Genomic DNA, 16293 nt, shown 5'->3' with positions numbered 1-16293 from the left:
TAAAACCTTTGACTTTGTCTTGCGATCTCCAAGCATCCAGACATTCCTAACTGTGTTAAACCTGCTTCAGTAATGAAGAATTTATTCTAATAACTAAGACCCCTGAAAGTCAGATTTGGTGTTACTGCTTTCAAGACAAGGTGTTTGCTCTTTTGTCTTGTCTTGCAAAGTAAAGATGCAAATATTTAGAAAAGTAGGGAAGGTTTATATCTGTGTGGTGCTGTAGTACCTAATTTAGGTTTCAAGTAAAGTACCAAGCTCAATTTCCTGTTTAAAACCAGTTCTACTTACAAATTACACTACCAAGCATCATTTTACCCCTGCATATGGGAACGGTTCTTCAGAGCCATTTCTCTTTTCTTCAGTTTTCAGTAATAATTTTTTAAATGAACCTCTGACTACTCTGAACTGAAAGCTTCTTAGAAACTCTGTGTATTTACATTTTCCTTTCCCTTTTCTTCCATGCTTCTTTTCTTTCCTCTATCTCTTTCTCCCTCTTCAATCCCTACCAACGTTTAAGTTGCAGACTAGTCAAAAAATTAAAATCTAATTTTGTGGTTAGGGCATCTCTTCTTGTTAGCACGGTAGTGATTAATACCTGCTTGTTTCTTCAAGGGTACAGATCGTGTATACTGTGGCAATTTGGAGACATAGGACTTTTTCCAGCTGTTGAAGGTAATGGTAACACCTTGCTTGTGTCTTACTGTGACTGCTACATAGGGCTATATTCAGCATTTTCTATTGTAATATCTTTCAACATTTGCCTTTTTGTTCTTTCAAAGTCTAGGATGTATGGGGTTTTTTTCCCAAGGAATTCAGATTTGTTTGGTTTGGAATTGCAAGTATTTCTGTTGAGGACATTGGATGGCGTTTATCTCTGTCCATATAACTTTTTCCTTTACACATGTTGCACCTTTGTGCATTGCCCATACCCAACACTAATCAACTGATTTTTAGAGTGGTGTAAGAGTGAAACAAAAAACTATGTGCAATAAATGTTTAAAGGTTAATATTGATTGGAGCAAACTATTCAAAGAGCTGAATCACAACAATTAATTAATTTGAAACAATGAGCTTTCTTAAAGACATGTTCTAAAAACAAAGCAGTAGGTCAATAGGGATCCTAAAATTCAAGTAATGCACTGAAACATCTAATTCATGATTATTTCTAGTGTGTGCACTGAACAGATTGGCAGTGATTGCTTTTGATGAGAAAAAGCCTTTCTTCAAAACCTGATGAGCATTTTGCCTCTGGCATCAGAAGTGGTTGGGATTTTACTGTTTTGTGGGTTAGTAAACACCAAGAAGTTCATGACTTGTCTGCCCAGGGAATAGAGAATAAGACACAACTTTTTCTCCATCCTGGTGTCTGTCATAAAAATACTCTTCCTTGATATTTGACAGTTCTATCCTCCTCACGTTGCATCTTATACAAAAGAGAGCACTGCATAAAGGACTATTTTGTAATGTCCTCCTCTAAGACTGCATTCAAGAGATGTGTTGCATGAAGAGGAAAGGAGGACTATTTCTGGGCAGTTTTGCTGGTATGCAAAGGAGTGTAGAGAAATTTGAAAAATAATCATTTACTACCTTTCTTTGGCTGTTTTGCACAGATGTTGCAGCAGTTGTTTCCCAGAAACCTCTTTGGACAATTTTTTTGAGAGACATGAGGCAGCTGTAGGTGGCCCTATTTACTGACACTGAAATTCACAAATGAAATCAAGTTGTTAATGCTTTTTGTTTCTTTTAAAAAAGGTGGAAAAAAGAAACAGGGGTGGGCAGCAGAAAATGGAAAAAAGCCATTGCGCATGTCTTGCTGTTCTTTAGACTGTTATATGATGCTAATCAATATCCTCTGATAGAATTTGAACAGAGGTTGAGATTGTTATTAATGATCAGTACAGGATATTTGAATGTTTAGCAATCAATGCTGAATATCAATTTTGTTCAAATTACACCAAGAACGTTTTTCTTCTTTTCATTCCCAAGATAAGTTGTACATCTTTTGTTATCCTGGCAATAAATAATTTTGCTACACATTGTGTTGTAATTTGACAATTGTACTGATGTAATTTATTTACTTTTTATGATGGAACTTTTCCTGGGGATGTAACTGAGTCATTTGTTTTGAATAAATGAAATTTATTTTCAGCCATGTCTCAGTAGAATATAGCATATTCAGGGAGATAAAGACCTCTAATATAAAGTTTGCCATGTAAAAAAAAAAAATCATATTCAGTCTCTGTGCTCCTGTAGAATTCTGCTATCATAATTCTGCAGTACAGCATAAGCTGTAAGACATTATTATCTAGTCCTCTGTATACACCTGTATAGGCAAATGACATTAAATGAGCTCCATTAACCAAAGGGAAGAAATACCATGATTATCCTCCCTAATAAGTAGAAATTCAGACTTAAGTCTCAGTCATATAAATTCACAGCAATATAATATTAGGGGGAGAATGATTTTTTTTTAGAAGTAGGTCCCAGACTGGCCTGTTAAAATAATATATATTATACTAAAATAGTAAATTCCAAATGTTCATTAAGATAGTTGAGTATTCATATGTCTCAGTACTGCCAAAGGTGAATGAAAAAGAAGTGAATGTAGAAGCATATAAAGAATTAGACAAAAAGACAATCTAGGAATGCTACAGTGTGTGTTGCTTTAGTTATTGCAAACTTTGGCCAATAAAGAGATACAGAAAATATCACAGAGAGTCACCTATGAAATCTTTTAAACTGTTGTGGAATTGCTTTAAGAAATGCCTGTTCAACATTTGGCAAATGAAACATTTTTGTCAGGTAAAAGCAGAGGTGATTCAGTTAAGATTATCACTATAAAATAAATACATTTTATTCCTTCCTTAACTACTTTCATTTACAGCATCTATTTACAGAAAAGAAACTACAGATGGAGAACTTTATTATTTAGGCTGGTCAAGTGCTATTTAGAGATAGTTGCTTACACAGCCTGGAAATACAAATTGGTGCTCTAGATGTCCTAGTACTGTGTTGCTTCATGACGGATACCTAACCTGAAAATGTCCTTCTTAATAATGCCTATTTAAGAGGAGTTAGTGTCTGGGGTATATTCCTACCTTCCTAACAGTCTTGAGCATAGACTAAAACCAGTTATTTTCAGATATCCTAATTTTCTAGTCTCCTGCTTCAGATCTGGTTGATTAACGCCTGTAGCCATTGTGTAACTTTGCTCTTTCACCTGAAAGTCAGTCATAGATACACATTCAGCTTTTGTAAACTATGTTAGAACAGTCACAGTTTTGTAGCAAATTAGAATGTGCTGAGTAATACATCTTTGGTGATTAAACTGTGATGGAAGTAAATTATCCTCTCTCTGAAAGTCTCCTGTGGCAAGAAGAATGTCATGCTGACAGCATGAACAAAGGCTGCCCCCCCATGAGTGTGATTTGGCTTACTAGCAGGACATATCAGTGACTGGAGTGGAATGAATTTTCCTGCCTTTCTTATGGGTAGACAGGTGGGGAGGTACCTTCCTACAGTGCAGCCACTGAAAAACTACAGCAGCAGATACATCTGTCTTTGAAAAACAAACTATCCATTCTCGGGTAACAATGGTGTTTGGTCCCATTTAAAATTGTTTAAAGCTTGATTTTTCCCTATGGGAAAATTGGGACAATATCTCATGATGTTTTCACTTAAAAGATTGCACTTCCTTGTTGTGTGTATGTTTCTACATGTGTATTATTAGATGTGCTCTAATAGAAGTACAGGAAAATTGAAACTTCTGGTTTCAGAAAGAAGTATATCTTACTGTACTGACTCTATGAAGTAAGGTTTTGGTAGTGGGGAGGTGGGAGCTGCAGAGATAGCCTCTGAAGGAAGACATCATCATCTGCTTTGTGCTGGACACAGCTGGTTCCAGTCCTCTCTGCAGTGAACTTACTGGAGAGCACAGTGAGCCCCTCAGCCACTGTGGGCACCTGGGAAAACTTATGTAAAAGAGGTCAAGAGCAAACAGAAGATCTGAGGGTGGAGCTGAGATAAAACTTGTGTGCTGAGAACTATCTTAGCATGACAGTTTGAGAGGGTAGAGGACTGTGAACACGGTTTGCCAGAAGATTTTTAATTAAATCTATTTATCAATTATCAAAAATATATCAGCTCAGCTCCTCTTAGATGTTGTTGTATTTCTTTGGTGAGGACTTAACATTATAGAGATTATAAATAGAATTAATTAGAGTAGTGGTTTATTTATTTATTTATTTTTTAATGCTTACTTTTCTACCAAAGAGAATAAACTCATTTACTACAGTACAGGAAGGCAAGTAGATACTTCACACTTTATTTTCTCCTTTCACAGTGAATTATCTTGCCTTCATCAGTGTTTTGAGTAATATTTCTGTGACAGCTCAGCTTCGACACTTTCCTCATACACATAACAAACAGTAAACAAAGTCACTATGAGACCACAGGGCAAGAAAACACCTTGGTAAGTACATATTTACTTCACAATTATGAGCTAACTATATGGAGATACTGAAGTATTTCATGCTAATTTTACTAAATTATCATATGATTACGCAGGTAAATTGACATCTGCAAAGTTGTCTGAGTGCCAGGCAAGCCTAGCAGCAACATATTGTATAAATTCATATTTTAACAGCATGAAGCTCAGTCCCACAGGTCTGCTATTCAGTTATTGTTCCCAATCAAGCTGTCAGTATTACTTGGTGTGATTCAGGTGCTTATATGTACTAACATTGCTATAGTGTCTCATTCTGAAAGCAAAAAGGATTAGTATGCACCTAAATATGTAAAATAGGTTTATCAATTCAAGTAATTATATGCTAGTATACATCACCAATAAAATATTTAACTCAAATTCCCATCTTCATATTTATCTCCTTATTGACTTTTATTTGTCCCTTCTAGGTCCCATTATTTATCACTTTCCCTCTGTGAATTAAAACTATATCATTTTACATATAATATCTTACATGTTATGAAAATTACGCATAAGAGCTTTTATCTGTGAGGTATTTAATCACAATATTTTGTACACAGCACAAGAATATGTGCCCGAGTCTTAGAGAACTTGAGACATCCACAGTGATGTCTAGCCTTTTTCCCCTCACTAAACCAGGGGAATAGTTGGAAATTAAAAAATATACTGTCAGACATTGGTCCTGCCCAAGAGTCCATCAGCTGTCGCTCTGTTCAGATGCACATGGAGTTCAAAGGTGCATTCTGTGAGAGCAAGACATAATACCATAAGATGAAGCAAACAAGCTTCCATCAGGGATAATCAGGAAGACAATCATGTTCGTTATTCAATCATTGTCCCAGAAGGCCATAAACTTTTAATGCTTATTCCTCACTCCTTTCAGGGAAGACTCTCCTTGCCAGCTAAAGGTTGCTGGGCTCAGTTCTTCAGTTTACTACTAAGGGGAAGCAGCCCATGTACCATGTCACATGTCTAGTGTTAAGAGCTCAATTTAAACAAACTACAGGCCTGCCCCATGAGTATGCAGGGGTGTAGATCTGCTAGAGGGTAGGAAGGCTCTGCAGAGGGATCTGGACTGGCTGGAACAATGGGCAGAGGCTGACTGTATGAGGTTCATACAACTTGTATAGGGGAAGCGCTGGGTTCTGCACTTGGATCAGAACCAACCCCTTGCAGTGCTCTAGACTTGGGTCAGAGTGGCTGGGGAGCAGACCAACAGAAAAGGACCCCAGTGGTGCTGATTGACATAGAACATGACCCAGCTGTGTGCCTAGATGACTAAGAATGCCAATGGCATCCTGGTTTGTAGCAAAAATAGTGCGACCAGCAGGACCAGGGAAGTGATTATCCTCCTGTACAAGGCACTGCCGAGGCTGCACTTCAAGTCTTTTGTTTAGCTTTGGGTCCCTCACTATATAAAAAACATTGAGGTGCTGGAATGTGTCCAGAGAAGGGCAATGAAGTTGGTAAAGAGCACAAGTCTCATGAGAAGTGGCTGATGGAGCTGGGGGTGTTTAGGCTGGAGGAAAGGGAAACCTTATTTCTCTCTGAAACTATCTGACAGGAAGTTGTGGTGAGGTGGATTTCTTCTCCCACTTCTCAAAGCGATAGGTTGAGAGGAAATGCCTTCAAGTTATGTCAGGGAAGGTTTAGTTAAGTATCAGGAAACATTTCTCCGTGAAAAAAGTGACCCAGCATTAGAACAGGCTTCTCAGGGAGATGTTGGCATCACCATCTTGCAAGTGTTCAGAAAATGTGGGGTTATGGCATCTTAGGACACGGTTTAGAGGTGAACATGGTGGTGGTACTAGCTGATGGTTGGACTTAATCTTGAAGTTGTTTTCCAATCTTAATAACTTTATGATTCTATTGAAATACAGATGAGTGACAACTGCAAACTCTTTTCCTTCCTGTGTGCATTGCCACTGGGCACATAGGCTGTTTCTTTAACACCTAAATAAATCCTCTTTCATTATTGCACTGGGCAGACTGGGAATCAGTTCAAGGACCAGCTCTCAGGACTGACAGGCAGATGGTTTGTCTGTCTTGGGGAAAATGGCTATGTTGGTGTTTCAGTATAGCATATTCAGTAACTGCATGTGCAGAATAGTGAGGAATAAAGCTCTGTTAGGGTGAGTGATGTCCGAAATCATTGACAAGTCTGTGAATAAAGGGCCTGCCAAATGGCATTCTGGCATTAAGTCTGATACCCACTACTCTTTGTTGTTTCTTGTTTATGGTTCTTCTCTGTACGATATAGTAACTTTGTGATTGCCAAGTTCATGCATCTGGTGCTCACGCAGGATAAAATTGTTTTTACCAGACCTGCTAGTCTGGAGAACTAGTACAGAATATCTCCTCTGAATGGCAATGCCTCAGATGATTTCAGTATTTATGTGAGAGATTAAGAAGGCGAAGATAAGAAGGAGGTTTTGACCAGTGGAAGAACAGTGGTACTGTTTCTAGTGAATCCAGCCGAGAGCATCTGGTGGACCCAGCTGGATTACTGTGTTGGGCTCAGATGGAGTAGCTTAAACTTTGGCACAAGCATCTGCAGTGTTTATTCAGTATGGTGTGTCATCATAAAACCATAGTTTTATGAAACCATAAAACCATAGGAAGGGGCCTTCAAGATCATCCCGTTCCAACATCTGTGCAGTGCACAAGGACACACTCCATGAGACCGTGTCGCAGGACACATCCACAACTTCTCTGGACAATCTGCACTCTACTACTGATGTTGATAGGCTGGAGAGTTTTCATACTGTAAAGACGTGACATACTCCTTTAGAGTTTTATCAGTCTTCCAGATCAGTATGTAAATTGATCAGAAATTTGCAAAAGGGGGAGAAAAGGGAAGGGGGATGGACTATATTCCTGAAAAGAAAGGGCAATTTTTGCTGAAAGCTTCTAGACAGTTGAAAAGCTTTTTGTTTATTTTCATGATAATTTTGCATTCTGTGATAAAGCACAGCAGGTAGATTGGTTCTGCACAGATTTAAAAAGAAAATGTTCATCTGTACAATAGCGCATATTTTTAGGAAATGGTGTTTTTTATAATGTGATTACTTTCATCAATAAAACTTCTAAATGTCCATTTTGGAAGTCATTCAACTTTAAAAGATGTTGGACAAGACACTTGTATCAATTAATAGTACTTTTGCAGAAGAGGATAAATAGCAAGACAGCATAAGTGTAAATTCTCACAAGGTCTAAATAATGATAGATAAAGGAGGTTTGTAATATGAAAGGAAACAACAGAGAAATCTGTGCACCAATATTTGCCTCTGGAATTATTACAGTCTATTTGTTCACTCTTCAGGATATTTGAATGATGTTTCATGGTTGCAGTAGGCAACTTGTTTGATTACGGTTTTAGACATTTTCTGACGTGGGGGCTGAATGTCATCTACAGTTCTAGTTCCTTTGGACCTTTTCCTGCAACTTGTCTTCAGAACACTGCATCTCTTGCTGTACTAAACTGGAAAGAGTTTGCATTTTAGCACAAGAGAAAGAACTATTATTTCAGGATATGTAAGTTGCTGGGTTTTTCCTGCATATCAGTTAAGTATCTTAGTACTTTACTGTTATCTTCAGCAAAGAATGCATGCAATAATTTAAGAAGCAGTTTTAAATTAATTTTAATTAGGAGGGTCTGTGCTGTATGCTAAATGTGTAAGAAAGGGAATGACTGGAAAGGAGGAATTACCTAAATGTGCAACACTCTGCTTCTAGTTCCACAGTTCATATCTATCACTTGAAAAAATAAAGACCAGTTTCTGCACAGAAATTTTGTCTCAAATTGTATATATTTAATAAAATATTTATAAAATTTAATGTATTTAATCTACAATATAGAAATTAAAGATAGCTACAGCTCTGAGTCCTATCTACATAGCCATCTATTTCCACTGCTGCCTTGTTCTGCTTTGCAACTCGGCCACTCTGTCGCAGCTTTTCCTGCTCCCATGCTGAACACCTACTCTGCTCTTGGTGGCCTCTTGATTGTCTATCCTATTTGTTTTGTCCTTACTGTAATCTCATGATTGATTTTTAAATTTTTGGGTGCAATTTTCTTCAAGAGCCTTGACTCCTGAGTTGTGTCAGTATAACAATTTTCACTGATCCTCTTGCCGTGTTGTTCTTTACTGGTCCTCTAATTTACAGTTGAAAATTTTTGCCTTATCTTGTCCCAAGTACTGTGGTCTTTCAGTCATGGTTGCTTTTCTGACTTCATTTTGGAATATTTCTCTGACTCTAATTTTACTTTTCCTGCACAGATTTCATCATCTTTCATTGTTTCTCATGTTTTTTGTCTTCCATCTCTGTTTTTAATTCCTTTTGTGATATTTAGTCAGTAACAATGGTCAAGTGTCAATGTCGTTTGACATTGAAGGTGCAGGGGTGTGTCCCTAGGATAATGCAGCTCTGTGACATATCTTTGAATGCCTTACTAATTAAGTAAATTAAAGCAGCCCTATAGAAGTGAGATGAGTTGTCTGAAAAGTCACTCCCTATTTCCCATTTTCACTCAAAAGTGTTTCCTTTGGGAAAGATGTGGAGTGCCTAACTTTTTTTTTTTTTGTCCTTTGCCAGTTGAGCAGCAGTGTATAGAATTGAAAAAGTCCATGTTGATTCTGGCATCATTGTTTACAGCACAGTGAACAGAAACAATTGCTCTCATCACCTGCCACTGCAATGTAAAGTCACACTTTTAAAAAATTCATCTGTACAGCCACAGTAGCCAGTCTGTGGTTACTTGAAACCCCTTTCTATTAGCTTGTGATGGTCATGGGTGTTTAAACACAGATTTTAGTGTCTGGTCACGGATTTCTCTTTGTCTTCTCTCTTTTTTTTTTTCACTATTCTCTCCTTTTTCGAGTCTGTAAATTTAGAAACTTCCTACTATAAAGCATAAAATATAAAAAAATAGAATAATATATAATAAAATATAAGATATAATAAAATAAAAGAGTGAGCATAGCATCAAGAACCAGATGACCCCTTTGAATTCATCATCTGTGAATTGTACATTAAATGTGTTCAGTGAGAGACAAACTAGCAAGGTGCTTTGCTTTTCACCTGGATGATTTTCATGTACATATAAACCTACTTTTTGAAAGAATGCTGAAGGGTAGAGCAAACGTTAGGAGGGTGAAGGTGTTCTGCATGAAGATATTATCACCTTACAAATGGTGCTAGGGCTTAGTCAGTCTTGGTCAAAGTCCCAAATGTTTTTGGTAATATAATACACGTGTAAAAGTAAAAAAATGTCATGCCATTTTTGTTAAATGCCATAAACCAAGGCAGCATCTCACTACCATGTCCTTTCTCTCTAATTGTGTTTCATTAGCGAATGCATGAGCAAGGTTAATACCTTTGCTAATAGTAATCTCACTCATGATGTATAGTGAGTTTCAGAACTCTGAAACTGCAGCAATTGCTCATGTCCACACAGAATGAATGGTGTCTTGCACCTGGAATATCATCTTGCCATGAGTACACCAGGCAGTTGAAAGAATGGGTAACAGGAGATGTTAGATCTGCTTTTAGGCAACACAACTGTGAAACATTGCAGCAGTTATGTCCAATAGTGTAAACACCCATCTAGATTTTAAGGTTTCTTTTCAACAGAGCAAGTGCTACGTATCTAATTATTTCTTACCTCTTTGTTTAGCTGTCTTTATTAACAAAATGAGCAGGTTTTATGCATAGATAGTAATAACATAAATTAAACTAATACAAATAGATTTAATTTGAGGAATTACGAAGCCAGTAATTCATCAAATGAGAGAACTGTAATATTGAGGTTTGCAACATTGTAGCTGAGCACAGAGATTAAAATGTTTCCCTCTTGACTGAAAAGATGTAGGCTCAAAGTCCATTGAAATGTGACTCCTTGACTTTCTGGATTCTAGAAGCTCAAAAGACAGGTGAAGTGCTAAGTTAAAGATAAGTCTCATTTGTACTCCTGCTTTTTGGAAACATCTCAGGCTGATGCTGGGCTGCAGTGGAATTTCACAAAAAGATACCCAAGGAATGTTCACCCCATTAGGCGCTGTAGTGCACAAAGCCACATCACCCGTGTACAGCTCTGCAGCTGTGTTGATCTAACACCAAAGCCAAGATAATCACTCTGAGGATATAATTAGCTGAAGTGCAGTGTGGTAGAGGTAGAGCTATACTGCTTCTGGCTCCACAGGTACTGTGATTTTTTAACTCCTTTGCTCTGTCTTCACTACATCACTACAATCAATAAACTTTTTTCCCCTTTTTTTTTTTTTTTTTTTTTTTATTTCTTTAAGTGAAACTTTGGTGAGTTGGCTGGTCACATTTGTCAAGCAGAACTTTAGATTTATGCCTTTAGGTGGAGCTCCATACTCATGTTCTGCTGAGGCAGACTCACTGGTGTGAAACATGCAAACCAAAAAGGCAAACCTTAAAAGACTACTTTTAAGTACAATATCCAATTTGTAAAATTTTACAGAAGAACATGCTTAAAATTTTATAACAGAATGTTTCCAGTTTTCAAAATAATGAGAACTGATAGCAGTTTTATGGTTGAAAAAATATGTTGTTTGTTTCCTTGCTCAATCATCTCAGTGGAAACAATTTCTTCCTGTTTAGGCACCTTGTTTAGGCACCTTATTTAGCCTTATAAAATTTTAAATCTTAGGAAAAGGTAGTAAAAGCCCCTTTATTTTTCCTTCTTTTTAATGGCTTCTCTAATATGAATGTTTAAACACGAGGCTATGACTTGCTTCCTGATAAAGGGATTTGTCAGCAGTCTGGTTTTGTTCATGTTTTCTTCTCTGAAGCATAAAGATGTAGCAGATATCAAACTCTGGATCAGTCCTTTGTGTTATAATTCCCTGTTTAGCAGAAAGTAATTTCTGTCCTGGCGAACACTGTGTGTGAACTCCCTCACATTTAACGGGGGGATTTGAATTCATGAGAAGAACCAGTGCACCATGCTGTAGAATGACTACTCTTACTAATCATTTTAATTAGTTTCTTTCGTTCTGTGAGGACTAGGAGAGATAACTGAATTTGGGTCATGATGTGGGAGTTTTCAGGTGATTTTTCACCTGAGTTTCAGATCTTCACTGAATGACCTTTTTTGTTTGTTTGTTTTCTTACTGTTTAATCCTCAATTTAAAGAGGAAATAAAAAAGAAATCTCTGTTCCTAAGGGTGTTATTTCAAGAACAGTGTTTTTACCTTGTAGGCTTTTCAGTGACATTTTTTTTCCATTCAAATATCAAGATACAAATGCTGCAGTTAAAAGAATTCTCTTTTCCGTTGTGGCTTTATCCATTCTTCTCCAAATGAGCAGTGGTGATTAGCTTTTAATGTGCTTGGAAGAATGGATGTGAGTAAATCACTGGTATTTGGAAGACAAACTAACAGAACCCCCCAGATGTACACTCAGCAGTGTATGCTCTGTGCTCCTGCTGTTCAGGGAGATGCATATTGGCTCCTTTAACATACTGTTAGTCCACTTACAAGTTATACTATAAAACAAAACAATTCCTTCTGGGACAAAGGATGTTTTAAGAAGAGGCAACAGATGTGTTTTAAGGTGCTAAGTCTTCATTGTGCAGTGTCTTTTATATAGTATGTTGATATTGTCGATTGACTGCATTATGCTGTCAGAAAAAGTCTATTCTTCTCAGAATCTGTTTTGTTTAATTCATTACAGAAATATCCTTGCAGTATATGAGACTATATTTATGTGGGTTGAGGGATTACTTGTGTGCCTGTAATAAAGATTTGTTGGAAGAAAAGGAAAGATGGGTAAGATTTCAGATGATGCGCAAATATCCCCCTAATCGCTCTAGCACTACAGTTTTATTGACAGTGGTTATTCCAGTTTTTGAACACCTGAGATAGAACCTATAACCTTGTTTACAAATAGCTCTTACTATTTAAATATTTAAGAGCACTAAAATAATATTTCCTGAATTGCAATGACATAAATGACAGTACAGTAAACAAACAATATATCTGTAGACTTAAGAATAAAAACCCCCACATTCTTCTGAAAGTAGTGGCTAGCTTCATTTTGAGAAAAAGGAGAGAAAATATTTGATAGGTAGTTGGGAACAACTTTTGCTGACTAAAAAGTGACAGCTTGATAACATATCTGAAATTAAGTGTGATTTTTTTTTTTTTCCCACAGGTAAGCAGACTTGTTACTGACATGGTTTTGACATGAAAGATTTTTTTTTGTAGCTTGATATATATGTATTAAATTAACAGAATATTTCATATTGAACTGACAATGCAAAAATCTTTCTATGATGTTTCTCTGATCAGGGTGGTAATAATAGGGAAGGTTTTGGTTTAAACAATTCTGGTACTGGTTTATAGACTAGGAGTAAAACTTGACATCTCAGCTCTGGCTTATTTCCTTTGCCGTTACTTTTTCGATCTTGTTTTTGTCTTTATGGAGTTGTCTTTACCAACCTTCACTTCAGAAATACAAAAAAAAAAATTAAAAAAAAAAAGGCTGCATGTATTTCTAGAAGATACAATATATTCCTTTTTGCCATCTCTAGACCATGGGCTAGCTGATTGTACCTTTCTTATAGTCTAAAGTTCGTTTCGGCTGCAAAGGCTTGTGATTGATGTCATAGACATTCTGCCCTCTGGATACAGATTCACCTGGTCTGTCTCCCCCACCAAATTCCTAATTTTGGCCTGCATCTTACATTAAAGTTATGGCTATAAGGGATCTGTGACTTGTTTTAAAATCTTAGAGACTGGTCAGGTCTGTTCCTGTTCATTGTAGCTTTTCAAAAGGGCTCGGACAGCCAAATAGATCATGCCAGTGTGTTTCCTCCTGATAGTGCCTGGAAGCAAGTGAATGCTCTGGGTGCAAAGCTATGTCAGATCTGTCTTAGGGGAATGATGCTTGACTATTAGAATGCCAATTTTACTCTTTCCCTGCAGAATGGATGTTTCTGAGGCACCTTGGGGAATGGATGCATTGATATGTGGACGACTTGTGGGAAAAGAACAGGAGCTCTAGAACTGACATAAAATCAAAAAGAAAAAAAAAGAGAGTGGGGAGATCCTGGAAACTGAGTATACAAATCAGGGGAAAAAATGAATGGAGATGCATTAAGAGCAGGTTGGACATTTTTCTTGCTCACAAATACATGTTTCTTTAGTTTTAGAGTATGCGCTGGATTATTTATAGGAATTTTCATTCTGTATGTTTGTCTCTAAAAATAGTTATGTATCCTGAAGTTATACAATATAACCATTTTTTCTTTTTCAATTACTTTTTTTTGCCCAAATTTGACTGCTGGTGGCGGTCTGTAGACTTATTGTAAGAGTAAGCCTAAAGTGTGTGATTTTGGTGATACAGTATTGATCACGTTGTAGAAACAGAAATTGAAGGGCTTTTTCCTTTCTGTCTCTAAATATTGGGTATAGTATTTTGTCAGTACTGAGTACTTTTAGTACCTTCAGTACCTTCTTGAGAAATGGGATTCTGTTTTTGACTTTGCTTTGAATTAAACCTTTAACTGGGATTATTGTTTGTATCCATTTGCATTGTGGTATAATTTCATTTATCCATTCTTAATGTGTTTGGCCCATAGCAGTGTTATATGGAATAAAAATCAAAATGGTAGCAGCAAAGCAATTAAGGATCTATTCCAAAGTCCATAAAAGTCACCCATAAGAGTCCCATTCAGCACAGCTGCCCCACTGCATTATGCACCACCAAAAAAAAAAAAAAAAAAAAAAAAACAACAAAAAAACAAACAAAAAAAATTGCTAAAATAGTTTTCTTTCATAAGTCTATATCCTATGATACAGTGTTTTGATTATGACAATGGCATTTCCTTGAAGAAATTTTATTAACTAGTCTTTAAAATTCTATAGATTATTTCTTCTACATCTCTAAAATTTGTAAAATCATTACTATCATTCTGTTGTGGGGTCTAAAATTTGTGAAATTCTGTGAAATATTTTTATTTGTTGTGTACTTAATACAAGTTCAGAGTAATTTTTACTGATATCTTCCTGTTAAAATTTGTAGCCACAGATCATTATTTTCTAATGACAAAAATAATTAGCAGTAAGACATATGAATGACTGTGTTATCAGGTAATGATGTCTTCATTAATGCATGGCTCTAATCTTTGAAATAACTTTGTCAGTAGCTGCCCGTGGAAGGAATGCTTAGAGAGGAGGGAATGCTTTGATGTACCTACTGTCCAAATTCATTAACTGCATAAAACTCAATCCTGTCTTCTGGATGGTGAGGCTATACCTCAGGTCTTTAAAGGCCAGACTTGAATTCCCTTGAATTTATACTGGAAACTCTCTGTGATATCTCTTTTGGTTTTGTATGTGCATGCATTTGCTGAATTCAAATGCTATATATCTGATCAGTGAGAGTTCATTCTAGTATCTAAGAATTATCAAGACTAATGTGGTAAAATAAATATTTATTTGGATTTTGAATTGAATTTTCTATCACTGCCTTTTTTCTACTCTGACTGAATTGAACTGTTATATCCTGGACCCTAGACACAAAGAGAAAGAATGAAATTTCTTTATGGATTCCAATTGGTTTGGAACTGTTTCTTTTTTTTCTTTTAATAAAATATTCTTTCCCAGGATTATCATGGAGACTGGTATGAGAAGGTGGAGGAATTCAGTAAAATGAATAATGCTGTCAATATAGCAGTAGCTTTAAGCAAGTGGATATTGTTTACAACCTTTGCAAATACATTATATTTTGTAGTTGATAGAGGGAAACAAAACAGGGAAATCCTTCTGTATTTAATTTTTCTGTTCTTTATTTAATAAACATTTTATTTTATTTAATAACATTTATTTAGGACACTTATATGCTTATGTTCCTTTTCATATTTAACTTCCAGCTCTTAGACATTCTCCTGCAAACTGTAATTGTGTTTTAATTATTAAAATAAGAGTGAGAATTTTGTTCTGCCTTCATAGCAGATATTTACAAATATCTGGAGTTACATGACAGAATTTCTATAACTTTCTTTAGATGTGAGTTCATAAACAGAATAGGGTTCCATTCTAAATACATTTTTGATTTCAATGTGCAAACATGTGTTGCCTTCTAATAAGTTTTTACTTTTTTAGAACTTCATTGGAGGTGTAAAATTCTAAAGAAATTATTTGATGTGAAAACAAGACTTTTTATTTTAATGTCATGATTTTTTCTCTTCATTACATAAAGCCTCCCTGCTATATGTAAGCATATAGTTGGGTATTGGACTATTCTTTCCTTTCATCCTCTGTGCTTAAATGCATTTCCTTCAATCTCTGAAGAAAACCCAACCTGAAAGCCTAACATCCAAGACCAAAAAATAGAAGCAGCATGACAGGTAACAGATGTAGGTGTGAAGATTTGTTGTGTATTTTTTCCTAGCAGTAACATCTGTCTTGGCTAGTTTTCCCATAGTTATGTGGAAGACCTGTGATCTGTCATGGTTTTTGTTCATGGAAGTGAATACTACCACTTACTCCTGTGAATTCTAGATCGTTGTTTTTCTTTTATATTGCCAAGTGAAGCGTAACTCACTTTAAGAACTACTCTGTTATATTTGATGTAAGATTGGAGTGATCTAAGACTATTCACCTGTAGATATCTATAAAAATATTTATGTCTTTGCAAAAATTAGCACTAATGCTTGAAAATATACTAGTCTCCTGGTCAGGAATGTTGATTTATGCATGGTTTGGAAAATGTAAAACAGTGTTTCAGTAGAGATTATTATTGATTTTGCCATCTGACTAGTAGAACACTTA

This window comes from Onychostruthus taczanowskii, unplaced genomic scaffold, assembly GCF_017590055.1.
Source record: "Onychostruthus taczanowskii isolate IOZ18803 unplaced genomic scaffold, ASM1759005v1 scaffold29, whole genome shotgun sequence".
NCBI lineage: Eukaryota > Metazoa > Chordata > Aves > Passeriformes > Passeridae > Onychostruthus > Onychostruthus taczanowskii.
This window is presented reverse-complemented; position numbering follows the sequence as displayed.